We start from the raw sequence: 24,134 nt of genomic DNA on the forward strand, positions 1-24,134 counted from the left end.
GTTCTGCAGTTTCCAGGCATGGAACTGCTTCAGTTTGGTTCTGTGGACTTCTCAGTTATGGAGAAAGTAGAATGCATTAATTCTCTGGGTACAAAATTAGAGAGAGAGGGTCTCTTATCAGCTGAGTCACATGCCTCACTTTATCTGGATAAATGTGTTTTATATAGCCTTCCATAAACCTTGTTCTCTTTCTTCTTCACAGGCAGATTTCAGAGTTGGAAGCATGTGAAGTAGAATGAGCAGGTAGCAAGGTGCTAACAAATGAAAAAAAAACCCTAAAACTTCTTTTGGCATATGTATTTTCTAATTTATATGTTTCACTACCATTATATGGAAATCAGCCACAGAAGGAACTTGCATATGATATGTCTATTTTTAGAGATCCGGATTTTTAAGCAAATCAAACAATATGCAAAAAAAGCTGCATGTATGCAAGTGCATTTCTACAATGCCAAAATATGTATTTCTTTGAACAATATTAATTTACATATCATTCCAATTCCCAGTTTCTTTGCTTACTTGGGGTCTTTAGTCCAGCTGTGTAAAGTCCATTTGTGAATTGTATAGTAAAAAGGAGGCTCCCTTGAGTGAGAAGAGCTCTTTTATTCCTTGTGCTTGTGGAGGATTCAAAGTGAAGTGAGAGAATGGCTTTAGAGTGTCACCATTCCAGTGATTTAAAATAAAAAATAAATTAAAAGGCAATTGTTGATTTACAAGAACAGTGCTTCTTCACTGCTAATAACAGGGATTTCCATGATCTGTTTTGCTCCATTTAAAAAGACAAAACCAAAACACCTTCCAAAATTAATCAAAACTAAGCCAAGACAATTGACTGAAACTGTCTTAGAAAAAGCAGTTGCTTTGCTGCACACTATAGATGTGTACTCTGTTTTTATTACCCTCCAGACTTATAAAAATCACATTGTTATCTTAGTCTTTGAAATGTAAAAATGCTGGCACATCAAAGAAATATTGTGATGGTCAAAGAAATTTAGAAGGAGTGTATATAATGAATACTTAACACTGGAGCTTTACTTCTTTTTTTTCTTTTTTTTTTTTGGTGCAGATATCCATTGTAACAACTTAAAGCTGGAAAATGAGGCATGAAATTGTTTGTAGAAGGTTCAGTAAATTGAATCTTAAGCATTTGTATGTTTGCTGCAAAACTAAGCTTACAATTTTTGTCATAACATAGGTATTTTTGCATTTGTTCTGTAGCTTGTTAAACAAAAAGCAGATAAGAAAAACAGCAAAGAAAAACATTTAGAGGATTATAAGGAGCATACAAAAGCCAACAACACGCCAGGAGACAGAGATGAGGACACCCTCCATGAGTAGAGGTGTTTTAGTCATGCTGAGGATATGAAAAGTGCAGTGAATTAAGCTTCTCTAAACTTCTGCAGTAGATTCAAGCCCTCTGTATGATCTGGAGCAGACAGGCTCATTGCAGCACACAAAGCCTCTCCTTTCTGCTGCCATGTTCATCCAGCTTGCAGTATTTAGGGTTTCCTGTTCAAAGCTTGCTTTGCCACCTTTATCAGTGCTCTTCCTTCCAAAAGCACTTGCCCTTTAGGAATGGTTGGCTTGCAGAAGTCTGAAATCTTTTTTCTTGTCCTGCTGCCACTTGAATGAAACCTTTCCTTAGGTCAGTAGTTGTCGGAACTCAAAATGTCCCTCAGACATTTTTGGATGTTCCGGGCCCTGATCGGAGGCATTTGAGACCCTGGCAGGCAGCTGGAAACAGCTGTGATTTTGGGTTTGAGCCATGGAATGATTTACCAACCTTGCAGGAAGAACAAGAAGTCACTAAAGTTTACATATTATAGTAGAAGTAGTCACAAAGTAAAGGGAAGAATTTTTTAGTGATATACAGGGGGGTTTTAGTTTTGTACCTGGGGGTCAGAGGTTTTAAGATGGAGGGATTTTGGCTGGTCCTGTCCTTCCTCTTTCTTCTTCCTTACCTCCATGTTCTTGGTAATGTTGGCACTCACAGATTGGTTTAGAGTAGAAGGGCACCATTTAATATAGGTAATGGGCATTGGGGAAAAACTATAAACACGTAACACGTAATTTACCATATAAGAGATAGCAGCAGCCAGGGGCGGGGGGAGAGAAAAAGCAGTCGGGAGTCAGAGAGGATGTCAGGGTGTGTGTGTGCCTCTGCCTGAGCTGCTGAGCAAACCACAGCAGCTGGAGAAGAAAATCTTTTAGATAACTTGCAATAAACAACCATGAGACCGGACAACAAGAGACTGCTGAGCCTTTCTTTGGAAGCACGGGTTGGACGAGAGACTTTTCCACCACACGAAACCACCCCGCGACCTAGGGTGGTCTTCAGCAGTCATGTGATGGGTGATCCCATTCTCCTGGGGCTCTGTTGAGCATTCTGAAAATGTCAGTGTGGGGAACAATGTGTTTTAAATGGCAGGGAGGCACCATTGGGTGGCCTGGTAACACTATTTGTGCCACCTCTGTGTTTCTGTCTAACACAGAACACATTAACTTCTCATTTGTAGTATGGGTTTGTAGAGGAATACTAGTTGAAAAAGTAGGACTTACAAAATAGGAGAAATCACTAAAACTAATGCACTTTACACATACAGAATCTCCACCTCTGAGGTATTTTTAGTGAGTGTGTATGTTCCTAATTTGAGGATTAAAAGATAGAAAAATAATGCTTTTTTTGAAACTGAATATAGGATATGCAGCATGCCTCTTCTTTGGGTTACATTTGCTTTCTAAATGTTTGTGCTCATATTAGACTAAATTTTATATTTTTCCAGTTTATTTTACTGTAGAGAAGGTAAGTTGGCTTCATCTAAATTTTAAGTATTTACTTCCAGAAGTAAGAACTTAGCTGCTGCATCCATGGACCAGTTCAGTGTGTTCTATTTCACCCCATCAGGCCAAGTGTAATTTGGTCCTCCATTTATTCCAGGACATCTTCAAACAGAGCCCTTTTGGGATATCATACCTGAGGAAAACATTTGAGAATATTGAGAAACCATTGAATTTACAACCTGTTTAATCAACATATTTCCATGAAGCTGTGATTCAAAATGAAATGTCAGGTGGTTTGAAAAATTCTAGTAATGAATTGGGTTGGGCAGGAATGCTCAGAATATCAAAAGAAATCTGACACCTTCCCTACACATGTCTTTGATTCAGAATAGTTTTATCAAAATGGAAGGCTTGAGAATAACAGGCAGAGTTGATAAAAAATAAACTGTTATAATTGTACTTGTTTGGTCTTTTGTAGAAATGCATGTGTTTGTTAAAGAAATAAAAGGAAATTCTGCTGCTGCATGAATTCCTTCAGTTGTCCTCCTCAGGTATATTCTTCTGCCTGAATTAGAAGTAGAAATGTTCTTATGTGTCATTGTTTGTTCAATGGTCATAACTCAGATACCAGCTTTATATGAAGTTTAATAGTGTTATGAACCACATATAAAATAAGTCTCTGTAGTTATATACATATAATTCTCTATTATTATCTCTCTGTAGATGCAGTTCTCAGGGTATTAAGTACATACTTTAAAGAGTCAGTGGTAATTTCAGTCTTCAGTACAATACTTGAGAGGGCAGTTAAAGAAAATCTTTCATCCCTTTCTCCCTCAGGAAAGATAAGAAGAGTGGAAAATTAGTTCCTATTGCCAAATTGCACTTTATCCTGCAGGAACAGTTACTTCCATTCTTGTATCATAATCTTGACTTTCTTCACTCACTGAGAAGATCCTGCTTTACACAGGATGGAAGAACAGGAATGGTAATGTCCAATCAGCTCCTCTTTCATTTTCTTGCTCATCCATATATTATAATACTGATTAATTTCATCCTTAGGTTCATTCAATTCAGCCTATGGGAAGTGTCTGGGCTTGATTTGCTTTTATCCTAAGGGGAAAAATGCCAAAGATACATGTCCAGCCTGTATGGGGGTGTATAACATTTTTTAAGACTGTTGGGTTAAAATTTATACCAATTCCAGAAGCCTCAGTTGAGGACAGAATTAACATATCCTGCATGACCAATCATGTCCTGTATGAACAATCAGAAAATGTAAAGTTGTTTTTTTTCCTTTTTTCACTTTGATGAATGTGACTATGGCATTATATTCTATAATTTTTAGTTATTTACAACTTAGTAGTTTAAACCTCCACAATAGAATTAAAGGAAGGATTACTCTTCCTAATTTTTGCTTCCACTGTGCAGTGGTGACAGTTGTTATATAAGATACCTAATCACAGGGAACCTTGTCCAAGATATTCATTCCTGTCCACTCACATTTACATCATTTCTAATATGGGGTATAGCTTTACATTTATTTATTTATATTCTAGATATGTTTCTATAATACTTTTAGGGATTTATGGCTGCCCTCATCCCTAAGAATGGGGGCTAAGAATGTGGTTGCATTTGATACATAGAAAAAACTTCTGTGTAAACAAAAGTTTAAGTTATAAATGGGAGAGGGTGTGTAGGTAAATCAAGCCTATGGTGGGTTTTACACTCAATAAGGGAAATGAGGTAGGACAAATGACCATGAATGGCGCATAAGCTCAGAAATGAGCAAACTAATCTACACTGGTCCCATCTGGAGTCAGCAGTGTGATCTTGTGGCAATGCTGTCCTGGGCTGCATAGGAGGAATCTTGGCAGCAGATCAACAGAGGTGATTCCTCCTCTCTCCTCATACAGGTGAGGCTGCACCTGGAATAATGCCCATTTCTGGGTTCCCAGTACAAAAGAGGGCTGGAGCTGCTTCCCAATGGCCAAAGCCAAATCAAATAATGGACTGGAAAATCTCTCATGCAAGGAAAAGCTGAGAGAGCTAGGATGATGCAGCCCGGGGAAGGGAAGGCTTTTGTACTTATATATATTTGTATGGAGAGGGAGAGAGAGAAGTTTCATATACTTATTGCTGCATATAAATACCTGAATGTATAAAAAAGGCATAGGCAGACTCTTTCCAGTGGTGCACAGTGACAGGCCAAGAGGTAATGGGCATAAACTAAAACAGGAGATTTCATCTGAACATCAGGAAACTGTTTTTTGTACTGTGAGGCTCACTGAACACTGATCTAGGTTTCCCAGAAAGTTTAAGGAGTCTCCTTCATCCTTGCAGATATTAAAAAAAAGTCTGGATATTGTCCTGAACAACCCATTCTAGGTGGGCCTGTCTGGGCAAGGCAGCTGGACAAAATGACCTCCAAAGGTCCCTTCCAACCTCAGCCATTGTGTGAGTCTGTAAAGACAGAAGGAACAGTGCAACTTCAAGGGAAAAAACTATTTTTGCCCTTTCTCAGAGGAAAATAGGGCTATAGCTATTCTGATTTCAGAGACTCCACTATATGCAATATTTACTATTCTTCTAAGTACATATTTCTTAATCAATGATTTAGTTTGAGCTCCTATTTTGGTCAGCAGTATTTTGAAATGAATCTAAGATCAATAAGTCTGGGGTGCTGAAGGAAAGAAAATTCATGACCATCAATTTTATATACTTCATTAATACATTTAAACAGAAGACATTAATTCTAATAATGAAGGAATAACGGAAGTTTCTCTTTTAAGATTTACTCACTTTGTAAATCTACCACTCCTTTATTTCTTGTACTCATGGGAAAGAAAAACTTCAAAGCACTTTGCTATTTGATTCTGAGAAATATACAGTCTCTTAGCCTTGCTGCCTCCAAAATCAGAGGAGATCCTTCCTTTACTGGTGAATACAAGGCCTGGCTGGTTTTGCTGCCCAATCATTTTGCCTCTGTGGTCTGTTGCTCTTTTCAGCATTAACATTTTCCAGCTGCACTTAAATCTCAGTGGTGGTTGGGTTTCTGCTGTGCTAAGTGCTTTGTGGACATATGCCTCAAACAACTTAGAAAATGAGGACAAGAAACAGTGGTTCAGGAAGTCAGTGGTGGGGATGGAAGTGGAGTCCAGGCCTATATTTTGGACTAGCACTGGGTGTATGTGTCATGCTGCGTCCATCTTCACATCCCACCACCTCCCATAGGCTCAGGCAATCTGGTCCAACTCTGTACAACAGGAAAAAAAAAACACAGCAAAAATTTATTCATGTTATCCTTTCAAAAATCCAGGAAGAGCAATGCTGCCAGGATTTACATTATCTGTGCTTCTTGAAGTAACTTTAGAGGAGCAGCCATAGGAAGCCACATACCATGTTTTGTGGAGACCTCTCAGGAAAATAAATCCTGGAGAATCCAGGAAGGAAGACTGTGGAGTCCTCCACTAGAATGAATAGGATTCTGATTCAAATTTTGTTACCTGCCTGTAGTATGTGCTCATGCAAAAGAAAAGATTTCACATGATTATTCTGTAAACCTTCAGAAAAATCCCACAGAAGAAATATAGTGAGGTTAGTATTAACTATATAATTTTATTTTAAAGAGGAATCAACTAATTCCATAAATACTTCTACAGTGTATGTAATGAAAATGAATAATATTTTTATTTTTATTTATGAATTTAAAATGTTTTCTCCTCCTACCCCATATCTTTGTTTTACACAATGAGAAAGAAGCCTTAGAATAAAACCTTCTGTAATATAAAATCTAGAGGTCCAGGAAGAAACTTGTTGTCCTGGATTTCATGGTACAGCTTAGAATGATCTAGATTTTGTTTTAAAGTAATTTAGATATTCTACTGGGATGTTTTAAAGTCAGTCAGAAGCTTTTTTGTTCACTGTAGAGCCCCTGACCCAAGTAAATGTCACAGAGTTAGGGAAATTACTCCTGGGAGAAACTGCTCAGCAACATGAAGAGGTTGTTTCAGAACCCAGCCTATATATTGAGGAGACAGGGGATGGCTCCAGCACTTTGACATGGTCCATTCAGTTTTTGATTTTATAACAAAATATTTAAATAATCCATTAATAATTTTCCTGTTTTCAATATTTGCTTTCAATTTTTTTTAAAATTCTACCTTTAAGTTCTATTGAAATCTGAAGATTTTATTCCAAGTTCTCAAAATTGATTGGGATATTTTGATGTCCTAATAGTGTTTAACTCCATTAGAGATTACATTACTTTTGCATCTCTGTACTGAGCTGTACAAATTTATCCGCTGTTATCTATCACTCTGAATAGAAATGGAGAAAATTTAAATCCCTTAGTGATCACACAGTGTAGGTATGAATGGACTAATTATTTAGAAGAGCACTCTCTTATTTACTTACAAGTCCACTAAAGGAGCATTATTTTTTTCTTTGTTTTAAAGAGAGAGATCAATTATTCTGTGCTACTCCAGGAAATTTTTCTGTAATTAGAAAGCAGCCATATGTCGTATTATTCAGATACCTTTTGGCCCTATGTGTAGAAAGCACATTGATAATTTTTTATTGGTTTCTGGATACTTCCTATCTGTATTTGAAGTGATCTTTTGTTGTTCCTTTGAACAACAGCAACAAAAACCTCAGCTGTATTCTCAGCTACTTGATAACAATGGCCCAATTTTCATCTTCACATCCTTTCATTTCAAAATTGCCTGTGCAGGTGGTTGCTGTGCAGCTCTTTTTCCTTTATATGGATACAAACCCTGTGGTTTGTTATCAGTCTGGTTTTAGCCTGGGACACTTTGCAGGGATTGCACTGGCAGAAGCCAGAAATGATTGATTCTTTGCTGACCACTTCTACCATCCCTCAGGAGCGTTCTCAGTGCCTGGGTGGTCTCACTGCCCCTTTGAATCACTTGAAGTCTGTTCTTTGCAGCTTTCTTGGTGTCAGTGTTCAAATACTTTACTTTTTTAGCTCTGTAGCAAGTAGCTGTCCCAATGAAACCGCAGGAAATTGCCTCCAAACTGGAAAAGCCCTTTTTTTCTTCACTAGTTCTGTCTCTTGTGTGTTACCTTTCTCCTGACCTCTCTATATTCTTCCCTCCTTTCTAGTGTCTTTCATGTATATGGCTAAAAAATTGATCATCAAAAGATCTCACATTCCAAAGCAGTATATCTGACTGGATTTTTTTTTTTTCATTACTGTCCTGTTTTTGACAGAAAAAAATTACAGGAAAAATTGGAATGTTTCTGGTTGGGAAATCATATTCTACTTTCAAGATATGTGAGAAAAAAATTATTTTGGTTCCCCCTAATAATTTATTGACAAGTACATTTCTAACTAAGTCATTACATCTATTAGCAATGAAACACAAAGCCCACCAGATTTTTTTAGCAATACATCCCAATCCTGACCAAAATTGGTGGGTTCTGATCTCACTGAATTATCTTGTGAACACACAACATATCTGTGCTCTTTCTGAGCTAGATACACAGTATTGTTTCCAGGAGATGGAGAAAAACCACTCTCTTCATGCAGTACTTTACTAAGTTATAGCTGTGTGGTCTAGACAAGGGAAAACTATTGAAATTTTCAAACAAATCCTGTATCTGTGTCACTCTTTCTCAGCACTCATTCACAGGAAAGTTTTGGTTTTATTTGGGCATTTTGTGTGAAGACCAAGTGGTTCATATAATGGTTGCTTGCCTTGCGCTCGAGAATTCATCTTCCTTTTTGTTTTAAATCCTTTTTATAATGAATGGTGATTGCAGATGTGGTGTGAGCTGCATTTCCTGTAGTACTATAAAGATGGAGCAATCAGACAGCATCCATGTACACTAGAAAGGAGAGGAAAAAATAAAGGGAAAACAACTCTGCACTACAGGAATGTGACCAAAATGCATTCTGTTTTCCCAAATCCATCCTAGACATTCCACCAAGAATTTTACACAAGTTAATACCTGCTCATGGCAAAGCTGAATTCTTGTCTGACTTTTTAGGTCTTCCTTTTTTTTTTTTTTTTTTTAATGGGATTTCAGTTATGAAATTGTTTGTGTCTACATTAACAGCCAAGTGGAAATGTGCTAACTACTTTGCTTTTCAGTATAGTATCAAAGTGTCATAACTGAGCTCCTAAAGAGCACAGTCATGTTTTGGAAAACCTTGAGTTTGCAGATTAGAGCTTGGGGGTTTGGCAAGGGGAGAAGAGTGTTGTCAGAGGGAGTTTTTTGGTGGGGAGGAGGCTGGGTGTTGTGTTTGGGCACAAGCAGATGATGAAGAAAGAAAATTTCCTGCCAAATTGTTTCATTTCTGTTTGGCGAACAGCTTTCTCTTTCCTTTTTTTTTTTTTTTTTTGGTTTGGCTTTTTGTTTGTATGTTTGTTTTTGTTTGGTTGTTTTTGTTTGTTTGAGTTTTTTAAACATTAAGTGCTGGACTTCTTTCATATGAAAAGTTTAATGAAGTTATTGTCTTATAGGACCTAGTAGGTCTACAGTGACAACCTGTTGCCAGTCATCTGTTGGCTTTCTCTTTCACTAGTGATTAAAGGTCACCAAATGGCCAGCACTAGAAAATAGTTTCAACATAAGGAGTTCAGGCATACTCCCTCCAGTAGAGGGCATTGATACTTGGGCATATAAGCCTGACTTCTTTGGGAATACTGTCGCTAGCAGGAGATAATCATGGCAACAGATCTTTCCCCCCACTGTACAAATCCAGAAATTATTGTTGTTGTATTTGTAACCATGTTTTTACTCAATCTTGTTTATCTCCCTGAGAACAGGAGAAACAATTGTTTTCTTTTTCAGCTATCCACATACAATATAAGGAATCCTTATACAATAAGGAATTTACAGCGAGTGCCAATGGTAAGCACAAGAGGACACTTTTGAGGACAACTGCACTTCAGAGACTAGGAGTAAAAGAAAAAACACTGCTTGGTGTGTTTGCATGTGCTCAGTAAAAAATTGTGACCTAGCAATGGAGCAACCTGCATGGAAGATGAGAGGTGTGGGGCATGTGAAGAAATGTCTTTAGGGTCATTAAAATAGAAGTGATTATTTATATAATTAAAACAATTTCTCTAAATGATTCTAAGTGAGTAGAGTTGTAGGATCTGAGAGCAAAAAAATGTGTTCACCTAACAAACAGCAGCATATAAACAGGAGTTGGCTAGCTGATGACCTAGTGAGACAGAGACAGAGCTGATTAGTGACAGCATTGAAATCCTGGGTCTTGGTCTCACTGTCTACCCTCTTGCTCTTCCTGTATTCCCCTAGCACACAGCTCTTCCAAATGTCGAGTACTACTTGCAGACCTTCTGCCATAAAGCTAAGGTGAGAGTCAGTCAATAGGTATTTTGGGAGATGCTCCCAGTGGAAGATGATGCCAGTTCACTCTCTTTCATCCAAGCAGTCTTTTTCCAAAGGTAGCAGGGGCAGGAAAATGTCCATGGGGATAAGATTAGTGATCAGCATACATTTTTTTTTTTGGTGTCCACAAGAGATCTGGGGATATTTTTCTGCAGGAATGTGTTTAGTTTTATAGGCCTGTTTCCTTATGCAAGTAAGTGACTGTGTGATCTAGCAACCTGAGTTGAATAGCCAGTCCTTTAGGTCTTTCACAGGCTATGAATACAGTAAGAGCACTCAACCCTTCTGAAGATATGCAAATGTAGGCATTTAAAAGATTTACATTCATCTTTCACAGGCCTCAGAAATATAAATATGAAATATCCAGAACCTTGTCACTTCAGTAATAATTAAGCTGATGGCCTATTATGTTCGATTGCAAATCAATATAGTATCTTTTGGTGCCACTTGAGTTCTTGAGGGTTGGCTTGGGGCCAGCACTAGTTATACAATTGAAGAGCTGCAGCTGCATCGAAAACTTCTCTGCCATTTCCATTCAGAAAGAATAGACTGGTAACAATGGTGGCCAGCCTCTTCATAGTAATTGTGTGAAAGTACACATTTTGAAATAGTGTTTTTGTTCAGCAGGTGCTGTTATTTTAGTTTAATTTGAATTTTGAAATATGGAGGAGAGAAGGGGCCTAATCTTAACAGCATCTAACCTACAGCTGTTCAGAACAGGACAGCAAACAGCATATGTTGCTTAGATGAAAATCATAATTGCTTATTCTTCCTGGCATATTAGCAGACCAGTGCTGAGCCTCTGAAATTATCCAGCATTTTCAGGCTTTTACTTTACAAAGTGATCCACAATACTCTGGAAGAACAATTCTAGAACATCTGACAGTGAGTTTTCCCACATGCATCTACTTGGTTTTACTTCAGAAAACACAGACTGGGTAGAGAAAATTTGCCAAAGCAGTGTCAGAAGCACTGATCTCCAGAAATATTAATGCAGTGCAAAGTCTATGTTTCAACATACTGCAAAAGCTGAATAAATAGCTTGTAAAAAATGTTGATTTCTTGGGAACAAACTGTCTGTTTGTTTTCTTCTTCTTCTTTCAGGGTTGTGTCTGTCCCTAGGGTATGAGGAGGACAGAAAGGTCACAAAGTTTTTGAGTGTCAAAAGGATTTACTGGAATTTTTTTCCAGGTTTTTTTTGTTTTTGTTTTTGTTTTTTTTTTTTTTTCTCCTATAGGCTATTGTTTGGAGATTTAAAATCACATAGATAACTTGAATTTCATGAAAATTTTCTCCATGTATGTAAGTGTTAGAAAACAGGACATACTAGAAAAAGCAAAAAAAAGTAATAAGAAGCATAGGTGTTGTTAGAGCCAAAGTTCAAAACTTTAAATTCCTTTTGTCATAAGTCTGACTCAAAAATCTGACTAAAAGTCTTTAATTAAAAAGGTGTTGGTAATGATGCTTACCTAGAAAAGTAGTGGACATATATTTTAAGCACTTCATATCATCTGACAAAGCTTGTATAATCTAAACTGAGGTGCATTTCTTTGAGGATTGGTGCTTAAATGAGAATTTCATGTGAATGAACATCTTTGGAATTGGAATATTGTTATTTAGATGCTTCCTTATGCCTGAGTCTTCTTAATGGTCATTACAGAATGAATAACATATAACAAGTCAGATTTGGTTCAAGCAAATTCATTAAGCCTCAATGACCACTCTGTATATGTATTTATATATCACTGTTTACTCATTTCTACTTTGGGATGTGTAAAAACAATGAGAGTTTATTGCACAACTAATATCCTTCTAGTCTCAAGTATTTTCTATCTGCAATTTCATTTAGATCAAGATTCTGAGGGAAGGAGAGAAAAAAATATGTATTGTGCTGCTTGTCAGCCCTACTGAAGATGCTGATTTTGTACTAAACTCAGAGGGAAAAGTAAAATAATGCACTCACAATTCAACATGTAAATAATAACAAAGAATAAAATTTCTAAAGTGAAATATTTCCATGGAAACCCAGAGGTTTATGCTGTTGAAAGTATTAAAAAAAAAAAAAAGTATGATACATGAGACAATCAGTCTGGTTTTGACAAAATCACTTCTTTAAAAATGAGTTGCTTTTTCGCTTAATGCTTTTCAAAGGAAGGCAGAAAGTAAAAAAAAATTACTGAGTAATGTACAAGTTTGCTGGTGTTTTTTAATACCTGGGAAGGCTGGCTAGGTAAGTTGCTCTGCTGGATCTCATACCCATGAATAAAGGGTTAGTTGAAATTTCAGTCTGTTACCACCTACAAAGGTCACAGTGACCCAGGTTCTTCTTGTGGACCCTTGGGGCAGATTGGAGGGAAAAGACATTGAATGATGGTGTTTGCAAATATATATATATGTGTAAGGTTTATTTCAGAAAAAATTTGGTTGCAATGGAAAGCAGGTGTGTAGCTATTTTGGTTGTTATTAGCTATAGTAATATAACTTCAGTTGCACTTAAGGAAATGTATAAGGGAAAAAAAGAGAAGGGAAGAAAGGATGAGAACAGAACTTACCACTCATCGACCTCTCAAGAAGACTTGGCTGTTGTAACTTTGAAGTAGTTTAAAGCTCAGGAGGTTACTTTTTGGTCACCAGATCCACTCAGTTTGACTTAGGAGAAACTAAGACACAAAAACCTTATTCAGATTTTCTAGAGTAACATATGCTAGTAGGAAATTATATTGATCTAATTAATTTGATTCCTATCCACTACTCCAGTCCTGGAGTTTCTTGTGTCCCTTCATTAGATTTGTCCAGTCAGTGCAGTAATATATTTCTATTATGAGCCGCTTCTACATGGGAACCTGGAGCTCATTGAACTTTCCATTTCTTCTCTCCACTGCTGTTAAGGATGACATTGGAAAAGATTCCCAGTATTTCCACGTTTAGCATTTCAAACCCTCTTCTGAAAACTTCTGGATCATTAGAGAGATCATCACAAAGTATATTGAGTAAATATCCTTCCATAGCAATTATAGTTCCTCAGAAACAAGGGACATACTATGGAGAACAGAAGAAATTTTGAAAGTCATGTCATTCATCAACTTAAAAAAAAAATCAATTCTTCTAGGACAACAAAACAAATCAGTCCTAAGCTATTTCAGCCAGCAATTAAGAAGCAGTAGACTGAAGATAGGCTGCAGATTTTAGCATCAAAGATATCATTTGCTCATGATAAGTTGTTGGGACTTTTTGTTGTTTCTTTTTAAATTTTATTTTTGTACAAATTAGATCAGAAAATATTTTACAGAATGCTTTTCTCTAATAAAACAGATTCTACTCTTCATTTCCTTTCTCTTTTTCACTAACAGGTCTCCAGCTGGCCTGGGAGGCTTATCACCTCTATCTAGTTATTAACAGTCCATTTGCTTAAGTACCTACCATAATTACTTTGTATGGTTCCTCCGAGAGATGCTTCATTTAAGGAACTCTAGGTAAAGTTCTGCTCTGACTGACAAGCACACAGTCACAGATCTGCCACCTGCTAGCATCTCTCAAGCCAAAATAAGTTTGTGGGAGAGACATCCTGCACTTGTCTGTATTTTAAAGATTTTATTTTGCATCTCTCCTTGCACATTCTCTAATGCCATTTGAACCTGCCTTTTCCCCAGCTTTAGCTCTTTATGCAGTATCAGCCCTGAGTTTCCACACTAGTTGCTGCTCTAAATTTTGTAGGTAGGATACTGTGCAACACATGTAAACCAGAGGGATTGCATGAACTGAATTTAGCAGGTGCCTTGTTTCACCTTGACGTGTTAACAGAATATTTTTGTCCCTTCTGACTCCTGCAACTCCATAGTCTGGGGAATAACCTTAAAAGCTATTCTGTAGAATAACTAAAAGTGAGAGTAAAATATACTCTTTAGCGTGTCATGTTAGTGATTTTATTTTCTGGTTGGTTATTTTAGTTTCATTCTCTGTAGGTTCAGACTCCCATTTTCTTTAAACTTTACCTAAAATATTAAAGTGAAATGAAAGAATGAGTTCCTTTATTTTCACACCTTTCACACACCGTGATCAAAGCCTTGCATCAACTTCTTTGATTAAGTTAGGACCAGGTTAACTCAACCTCTGTACACTTTTTTCACACATTTGCCCGGGGTTTCGGGTTTGTAACAGATCTTGAGCTACAACTGAGCCAGTATATCTAAGTCAGTGGCCAGACACAAATTGTCCCAAAGTAATGTTCAGAATTTCAGTCTTTTAAGCCCAAATGAGTTCAACAGAAGGGATGAGACTGAAAACTTATTTGAAAATGTAAATATGCTTATAAAGAATGACAGGCAGCCTTTCCCTTTTTGAATAAGTTAGAGCAGTGAAATAATTTTTATCTCTTGTCAGTCTCTTCTTGAATGAAAATACTACACTAAGTCTATCAAAGACAATGAAAAGACTCAGCGAATCAGGGTATAAATACTTCATGTGTGCTTTATTTTGTGCCTACGTACCTAAAAATAATTAGCAAAACCAAATCAACAAACAAATAACAAAAAACCCCAACACAAATTTAAAAAAAAGAGAAAAAAACTGAAACCCACAAATACAAAGCAAGACACTGCCATGTTGTGTTAGGTTTAATAGATACACTCAAAGATTTCTGAATGTTATTTAGCTGCTGTTTTCTATAGGAGAAGAGCAGTAGGATATTTATCCCTCAGATGTGACTGCAATCACTACAACCATTAAATAAAAAAAAGGCAAACTGTCATTATGCACAGGTTAGCCAATAAAAAATACGATAAAGGCTTTGTTCAGTCATTTTAATGCACCACTGTTAAGGTGCTGTAGATTTTAGTCTTGTGGCCAGCAGAAATGTACCTTCCCATTTATGTCCTAAATATATGAGTCAAATAAGTATAGCACATTGAAAACAAATTTTGGACCCGTGGATGAGGCACTAGCACACCTGTCAGAATCCAAAGGTGCCATAAAAATGGCCGTCAGCAGTGCCTTATATAATTTTTACTTCTTTTGTAAATCTATTCTTGATAGTTCTAGAAGCAGGAATTTATACTGAAGAATGACAGAAGTTGAACTGGAGAGGTGTGACCAGTGTTTCTATAGCAACACTGAGTGCTGGGTATGTGAGGAGGCAGGTAAGACCCCTGTGAATCATCAAATGCCAACCTGGCTATTATAATGAATGGTAATTGGTTAAATTATTAAGCATTCTATTGCTTATCCCACAGTAACTAAATGGCCTTGCAGTTGCTATATAATTACTGGATGACTGATGGTCTGTTTTCTCCTTGTGATTTTTGTAGTTTCTTGTCTGTCGTGATAATGTCTTGCTAAATCTTTCTTACCAATCATAGGTCCTGTAAGGTGCTAAATGCCTTCGATTCATCAATTTTATAATGAAGTTGGCATGTTGAGTTCTCCTGAGGTTTGGTTGTCAGGGTACTATAAAACAAAGTATTGCTGCCACAGGAAACAGGTGTTTTGGTAAGGGTACTGATTTGAGATTTAAATGTCCTCTGCTAAACCCAGCAGAAAACCAGAGTTTGTACTCTAACTTATCAAGTATTCAGATTACTTAAGCTCTCATTACAGCTTTTACCTGCATGGGTCCCAAGGTGAGGGGTAAGTTTGTCCACTTCATTCAGCTCTGTTCTACTCTTTGAACAGCTGCTGAGTTGCAGCCAAGAGTCACGTTTGAGAGAGGCCCTTAATTGCCTCTGAGCCATCAGGTGCCACTTCTCAGATGGAATCGGAGCCAAGCTCACATATCTCCATTCCTTCATCGCCGGAGTGGCAAATTCCCACCCCCTCTGGGAAAGGGATGCTGTCAGCCCTGGCCTCCCCGAGGCATTAGGGCAGGAATGCAGTCCTGTGGCCACGCTCAGCTTTGGTTATGAAGTTCCAGCTGACAGCTACAATGTCCCCTCAGAGAATGGGACTGTGGTTTGCCTCCTCCCCTCCATTATGGTCTCAAGCTGCGTCAAGGGAAATACAGGTTGGATATTAGGAAAAAGTGTTTTACAGAAAGGTTGATAAAGTTCTGAAATGGTCTGTCCAGGGATGTGGTGGAGTCACTATGCCTGGATGTGCTTAAAAAAAGACTGGATGTGGCACTTGGTGCCATGGTTTAGTTGAGGTATTAGGGCATGAGTTGGACACGATGATCTTTAAGGTCTCTTCCAGCCCAGTGATTCTGTGAATTCTGTGAATTCTGTGGATGGTGAGGCAAAGTCCAGTAGGAGCTGAGGAGGGGTTCCTTAACTCTGTCTGCTCAATGCAAGCAGAATCTGACTCCCAATAAAGGAAACTAAAAGGAGGATTTTCCCCTAATCGTTCCAAGCTCCCATATTAGCTACTGCCTCACTCAGCTTACAGGTACTCAAGTCTGACTTTGAAAACAAAAGAACATTCGATTTTTTTAGGTCAAACTAGCTGCAAACATAGAGTGAAGAAAAATGTATTTACTTTTGGGTTTGCCCACTAATTTAGAATATGGACCTGACTAAACTTATTTCTGTGTTTACTGACTGTAAATCCTGCATAACACTTCCGTCATCCTTGGTCTGGTTTGTTTAAAATTAGGGATGTCAGTGTCACTGTGGAGTAGTTTTTGTTGTGTATTTCTGCCAGGCTTGACTCATTAGATTGTCTGTTTAGGGTTGCTTAAGTAGTATAACAGTATGTTGAATTTTGGTATCAGGAGACACAGCTCGCTCTGATAGACTGCTTTGGTCTTCCTTACTCTTGGCTATAGTAACTGCACACTGGGAAGGGCTGAATGGATTTGCATGACACAATAATTTTGTCAGATATGCCAATTAACTGAAATGCCATTATAATCAATCGTAAAGTGTTTATGAGTTTTCTTCTGGACAAACTCACAGTCCTTTGGCAAAATGGTCTAAACACCTTGGGTTCTCTAATAAATGTGAAGTACATATATAGTTCTCTAATGCAAATATAAAGTATCAAGCATCCTTGAAAAAAATTGGCAACAGGAAAGAATAGGCCATTTCACAAGAAAAAAAGAGGTCAGTGTAAACATGCCCTGAAAAATATTGGCAAAATTCAGTGCCTTTTTTTCAAATGGTGCTTCTGATCTTTTAGGACTCTGCATCTCCCAAATATAAGTGCTTAAGGTACCCCTCTATCATGTCTTTGTAGTTGAGTATGGGATTTAGGGATGTATTCTAGAGAATCTGGCAAGTTACACTGAAGGTGATTGGAGTGGGTTTGAATGTCTAATTAAGAAGAGGGATACATCTACTAAATATGTGAGTACTCCAGCTGGGGGTAAGGATTATTGTTAGGCAGTTTTGGAAGTGTAGAACATGAGTTTATTCCTCACTTCAGCAGTGCTTGGAGATAACTCTGTGCAGATATCAAGACTGGGATAACTTATTTTAATGTTTTGGGTAGCCTGGATTGCTATTCCATGCAGAATAATCACACCTCTGAATTACTACGTATTTGAAGGGTCCTGTGATTTAAATTGAGGCCTTGATATTAACAGATATGCATGTCTGATTTTTTAATTACTATGCAGTAATGAATTCCTAGCTTTATATTTTTGGGGGCAAAGAGATGGGCATTAGGATGAGGGAGAGTCAACAATGGGGGGGGGGTTATTTCTGATTTTTTAAAATCAAGCTGAGGTAGTTGCATCAACTGATATAACTTTTCTCCTTCTGTTTTCCAAGGCTGGAACCTGTAGGTTTCTTAGTCAAGCATGGTGCTGGAGCTCAGCAAGTTCATGTCCACTGGGCATGTACTGCTGATGACTTCAGCAACATTCAGAACCATAAAGTGTGAAAAGTTATCAATTGATATGAACACCCATTTTTTAAGTTGCAGGCATCATGGTGTTCACAGTCTTTAGGGAAGGCTGGGTTTAAGGAAGGAAGGGCTGTAGAACCCAGAATAATTTTTGTGGTTTGGCAGCTCTGCTAAAGGGAACTGAGAGTTGTCAATAGATGTGAAAGGTGCCTTTTCCCCCTTGGGGCTGTGCTGCAGCCTGGGCAAACTCAACTACAAAGCACAGTCTGTTGCTGGTTTCAGGAAAAAACACTCACATGAGCTTGGAATGGCTAATAAGAATTTTGGACCAAATTAATTGTCTTGGGAAATACTAACATTAATTATGAGATTTGGCCTTCTGGACCACAAGTGTCTCCCAGTTGAAACTATAGATTAATTTTTGAATGGGCTGTGAAGTGAGTGATACCTAGTGTAGTTGTGTTTCTTTTTCAGGCATTTGTGGGTGCCTATTTTATATTTAAGGAACAACTTTCAGTAAGGGTTAGGATCTTAGACAAAGAGAGCGAGAGTACAAAACTGAGATTCATAGTAAAATTCAGAAGGTCCTGTAAGAGAAGTAAGTACTTTTTCTAGAAGTAGTGGATTCTCCCCCACTGAGTTTAGGCTTAGAATATACCTTAGCTTACAGCAAACAGAGGAGGAGATGTGGATTGGAACCTGTTTTAAGGCAAGCAAGGAGACTGAAGCTAATGTCCATAGTAAACTTCAAGATTCTGTTCTTGCATTTCACTCTAGTCTTGTGTCCCTCATGTCTAGTATTGCAGCTGGGGGACAGGATATCTGGGAATAGGGTTGTTTCAAACAAAACCCTGTGTAGTTTCCTGTAGGTCTAAATATCCCCTCACTGTTGCTAAAGCAACGAGGTTTCCTGTTCTTTGGAAGTAGCTAATATTAGAGTGATATTGTTTAGAATGATTACTGCATTCTTTTTTTCGTGCGGTTTTGGTTTGTATATTTTTTTAAGAACTAATAATGTTAAATCAGAGCAAAGAATTTAAAAAATAGTACCAGGATTTGTAGACCTGCACTTCTAAAATCAAGCTTAAGGGTCACAAGCTTATACTTGATGTTCATGGATTTTAGTTGATTGCCATCAGTATATCTAACCTAAACAGAGATAAGTATCAGTATTTTTGAGTATTTTATCTTCTTTATTTTCTTCTTCTAATTGGACATTAGGGGTGTATTCTTCACCATTGAATAAGCCTGGGAGGACTGTTGTTATTGCAGAGAATCAAGTCATAGTTCAGGTAGATTATTTCCCATGTTTATGTTCCAATAAAAGGTTATTTTCAGGTCTCAGCCTGAGCAAAATCTAAGGTTGTGAAAACTTTACCATTTATTATTTTGATCACACTGACAGACAAAAACTAAGCAATCTGTCATGAATCTGAAATCTCCTATTTCTGATTATAATTATATATAAAGAAGTATATGTTTTCAAGTGGGGTTGCTAGTGTAGTTATAGAAAATTTGAACTTTCAGTGCATGATTTCTCCTGATTTTTGCTAGATCTGCAGATTTTACCTGAGATGGCTGTGACTTATCTTATTCTTGATGTTTCTTCTAGAAGTGCCTCTCTAAAGTTTCTCATTTTAGAGATGGTATAAGATTTTAGAGAGAAGATACTATAGTAAGGGCATTATTTATTTTTTCTTATTTTTCTTTAATCCATCATTAATATATGTGAATAGTTAATTTTTAATTTTTGAAGCATTTGGTTGTACAAGCACTAACAACACAAGGTGTGTGTGATGCAGTGGTGCATGTACTACTTCCTGATGGAGTTTGGCTGCTTCACCTTTGTCTGACATGTGAGAGCTCTAAGAAGCACTTTGTAAGGAATATGTTCTGTTACCACGACATAATTAAATATTCATTCAGGTGAAAAAATAAACAAGAGTGGAATTCATGATCCATAGGTTGGGATAATAGTGTGGAATGTAAGGTGGATGAACGCTCTACCTGTTGCTTCCATGAATAGTTAATATCAAATACTCAGATATTTTGGGAAGCAGGAACTGTAGCTGTTCCTCTGCCTTCCACTATGAACTTTCTAGCCAGAGGACCATGGAATATACTTTCTTTTGCCTATTATTTCATGGAAATGGGAAATAAATTGAGGTAATCGTGTCATGCAATCTATATCTTTATAGCTTGAGATATAGCCCATGATTTGGACTTTAAGATTACATCTACTGAGATAGAGGTGTAATTATCAGATTAAGAAACTGTAGGGCTCCTACATCCTGAGGACATATTGCCAATGCTGTTTTGTTCAGGCACAAACAGTTATTTGGATATGGTGGGGTTTTGCAAAGTTTAAGTAGGTTTGGAGAATGTCCACCACAAGAGAGCCTACAGACAGAATAATTAGATGAATATCTAGTTCATGATCCATGTTAGACTTGTTAGACAAGTAGTGTTAGCATGCCCAGGAGAAGGTTATTTTTAGAGCCTTAGTTACATAATTATAAGGATCTATGATTCTAGAGCACTGAGGTGGCAGCTAGCTAGATAGAATTTTTAATTTTTTTTTTAATCTAGAATAGAAAATAGAATTTTTCCTATTCTAAAATAAAATAGAATTTTGTAAAAAAACTAGCTTCCTCTACTCCTTATCCCTTCTCTATAACAGTAATTGTCATAGAACCATAGAATTCTGAAGACACATGCACATCACCACAGCCCTAACTATATTTGATAGAACTGTGGAATGGTTTGATTTGAAAGGGAATTTAAAGACCATCTAGTTCCAAACCCCTGCTGTTGGCAGAGACACCTTTCACTCGATCAGGTTGCTCAGAACTCCAATTAACCTGTCCTTGAGTGCTTCCAGGGATGGGGCATCCATAGCTTCTCTGGCCAACCTATTCCAGTGCCTCACCATCCTCCCTGTAAAGAAATTTTTTTCCTCATATATAATTGAATCTTTCTCTCAGTTTGAAGCTATTCCCCCTTGTCCTGACACTGCCTGCTCTTTTAAATAGTCTCTCTCCATCTCTCTTGTAACTCCCTGGCCACAATTAGGTGATCTCAGAGCTTTCTCTCTTCCAGGCTGAACAAAGAAAAATTTCTCAACCTTTCCCTGTAGGTGCTCCATCCCTTTGATCATCTTGGTGGCTTCCCCTGGACTCACCCCAGCAGGTCCCTGTCCTTCCTGTGCTGGAACCCCCATTTCTGGGCCCATTTCTGGAGGTCATCCAGGTCCCTCTGGATGAAATCCCACTAGTCCTAGATTAGGCTGATGTTTCAAACTGTGTCAAGCTTTGTTTCTTAAAGAAAAATAAAATAAAGTCAAATGACTAGTAAGAACCACAGTACAATTTAAAATTACTGGGGAAAATAGGTTTCTTTGGTGGGTTTGTTTTGTTTTTTCTTAAGCAAACATAAAAGAGTTGCCATACTATTTTTTGTGTTAAAGTTCTCTCAGCCTCCAGTGAATCTACCAAAAATGCTTATAACAAAAGCAGCTGTTAAGATATTTAGGGGATGCTAGTAAAGAACCCCAGTATGAACATTGCCTGCTTTTATCCTGTTAAAGTAATCATGGAGATGTCTTCAAACTGATTATGCATTGAAAAGATGAGTCAACCAAATTAGCAAACAAGCTAAAAAGGCATAGCAAAGCCACACATTGAACCTGTTTTCTTAATTTCTACCTCAGTTTCTGGCCATTTGTTTGATGTGTTGAATAAGAATATATTTTCTCCTTCCTATACTGATGAAATGTAGGTTTAACAAAGATATTTCTAGTGTTTAATGCAAATCTAGCATGATATCATTTGGCATGCTATCAATGGAAGAAGAAAATATCAAATGACTGAAGTAATGATGCTTCAGTATTAGATGGAAGAATACATATGCTCATGATGGGGCTTGTTTTTAGAAAGCGGAGAAGTATTTGAATTAAGTTCTTGATATAGAGATGTTTCTGGAAAAGGCATACCCTGAAAGAGATATTTTCATGCAGCAAAAGACATGTTCTGACCTATTTGAAATCAGAAACTGCCATTTGGCATCTATCAGTAAGCATAAGAAAATGTCCTGGTGTTAAAGTCCATTCTTAAAAAGAAAAAAATGTTTTTAAAAAGCATTTTTAATTAAAACTAAAATCTGTATAATAGAATCTTCTTGTCTTCAACATAAAAATTTTAAATGATAATGATTAAATGAGTCTGCTGTTTAGTACTAACTAAACAAAAAAGGTATTAAAATATCTGGTTTATGCATTAACTCAGAATGAGATTTCTTGCACTTAATTTAAAAAATATTTTTGTATATATACATATATACACATACAAAATTAGCTGCCATGAATTATGTTTTGTATATTTCTGCACAGATATTATTTCATTTCTGTAAGGATGTATAAGTCTGAAAAGTTAAGATTGTTAACCTTCAGAAGCAGAATATACATTCCTTTCTAAGCAAGTGTCCACCTAAGAAATAAAAGATTATTTTAAATTTCATTAGATGCAGGCAAAATCTCCAAAGAAACTCCACAAGATCTTGTTTGTTTATGGTGTTGGGTTTTTTTAAGCAAATATATTTATGGAATGGAGATGGTGAAAGTTTTGCTCACAGATTTGTATTTTTGAAAAAGAAGCCAACTTTTTCTCACTGTCAATATTGTGCATTGCAGACTGTGAAAATCAAAAGATCCGATTTTCCAGAGCGATTCAATTGACATTTCCTTTCCACACTCTAGACTTCCAAAATGTTAAGAGTATTGATTAAACATCTGGTATTTTGGTAGGTTTCCCATATCTTTAAAAGAACAGCTCTCAAATGATTTGGAGACTCCAAAGGCTCAAAAGAGGAGCGTGCTGTTTCTCATTTTAGTGTAATTGAACAGATTTTGGAGAGAGAAAAACTTACTTAAAGTTTTATATATGTTGTGTTCTATAGATGTATGCATATAAATGGAATAAATACTCCAAGTAGCATCTCCTTTCATTTTGGATTGTCATCCTTGTATTAATTTGCTATGGCTAAAAATGGAGGTTGTCTTTTTCATCTATTTGAGGAAACAGCAATAATTAAAAATATGCCCATACTTTGGGTTTAAGAGATTAGGATCATGGCTGGGCAACCATTCCTAAGTCTTTAAACATGACCAAGAGTAGACACCTACAAAATATTTAAGGCAAAGGGTCACTGTGGAGTCATCCTTCTGTTGCTACAGCACCCCAGCTGCATCAAGCAGATATCCTGCCCCACAATTCCTGCCTGGTTTATCAGTGGAATTATCCTCCATGAACTTGTCCAATCTTTTTTATCTCTGTGACCTCCATAGCATACCGTGGCAATGAGGTTTGCAGCATGGTAATGTGCTTCATGGAAATGTACCCTGACTTATTTTAAATCTCCCACTTGGTTATTTTCTGGGCTGTTCTCTTATTCCTGTATTTTTTCAAAGACAAGTCAACTGTTTCTTCTTCACTTTTTGCTCTTAATTCCTGTTTCTATAAACCTTTCTCATGTCCTTTTCAAACTGAGATTTTTTTTTTTTTACTCTTATATAGCATGGAAACTGCTTTAATCTGTCCTGTAGATAACCTTAGTGACCCCCTGATTCTACAGAACCTTCAATTTTCTATGCATCTATGTCTATTTTTAGTTTGTTCTTTTGAATAAGAATTCAGGAGAAAAGTGATAAAATGAGTGGAGCAAAAAAGGAAAGATTCTCCCAGCTTCCATTTTCCTACTTTTCACTCACTCATGGAACATTTTTTGTTTTGTTTTGTTTTAATTTTTGGAAGGTAATATATTTTCTTAACCTAAATATATCCAAATTTTCTGGAGTTTTACACCATGAGCAGACTGAATTATATTGCTAATGCAGAGAATTGTTTTTTCCAGTTAAAATAATGCTGTATTTCAAATTGGCTTCAATGGGATCAGATCTCACTCTCAGAAATAAACAAATGGGAAATATATAAAACATTTCAGTTTCCAGCATTGCAAATTGGTTGAGTAAAATTTGGGCAATGTTTAAGTTGCTGTTGTGCTGCTGCTGCTTTCTTGTCATCACTCAGATTTATCTGTTTTATTTCTTGGTTTGGACTTGTTTGAATGATGCAATCTAAGCATGGAACTTCAGAGAAGGAAAAATTGAATTTTTTTTATTGATTTTATTTTGAAAGGAGAAG

General features: G+C 37.0%; 1 long non-coding RNA gene across 1 annotated transcript in view; it reads left to right on the forward strand.

Moving 5' to 3' along the window:
• LOC115495333 (uncharacterized) overlaps positions 1–24,134 on the forward strand; it is a 75,874-nt gene that overhangs the window by 46,914 nt on the left and 4,826 nt on the right. The window lies entirely within an intron of this gene.

This window comes from Taeniopygia guttata, chromosome 5, assembly GCF_048771995.1.
Source record: "Taeniopygia guttata chromosome 5, bTaeGut7.mat, whole genome shotgun sequence".
Classification (NCBI taxonomy): Eukaryota; Metazoa; Chordata; class Aves; order Passeriformes; family Estrildidae; genus Taeniopygia; species Taeniopygia guttata.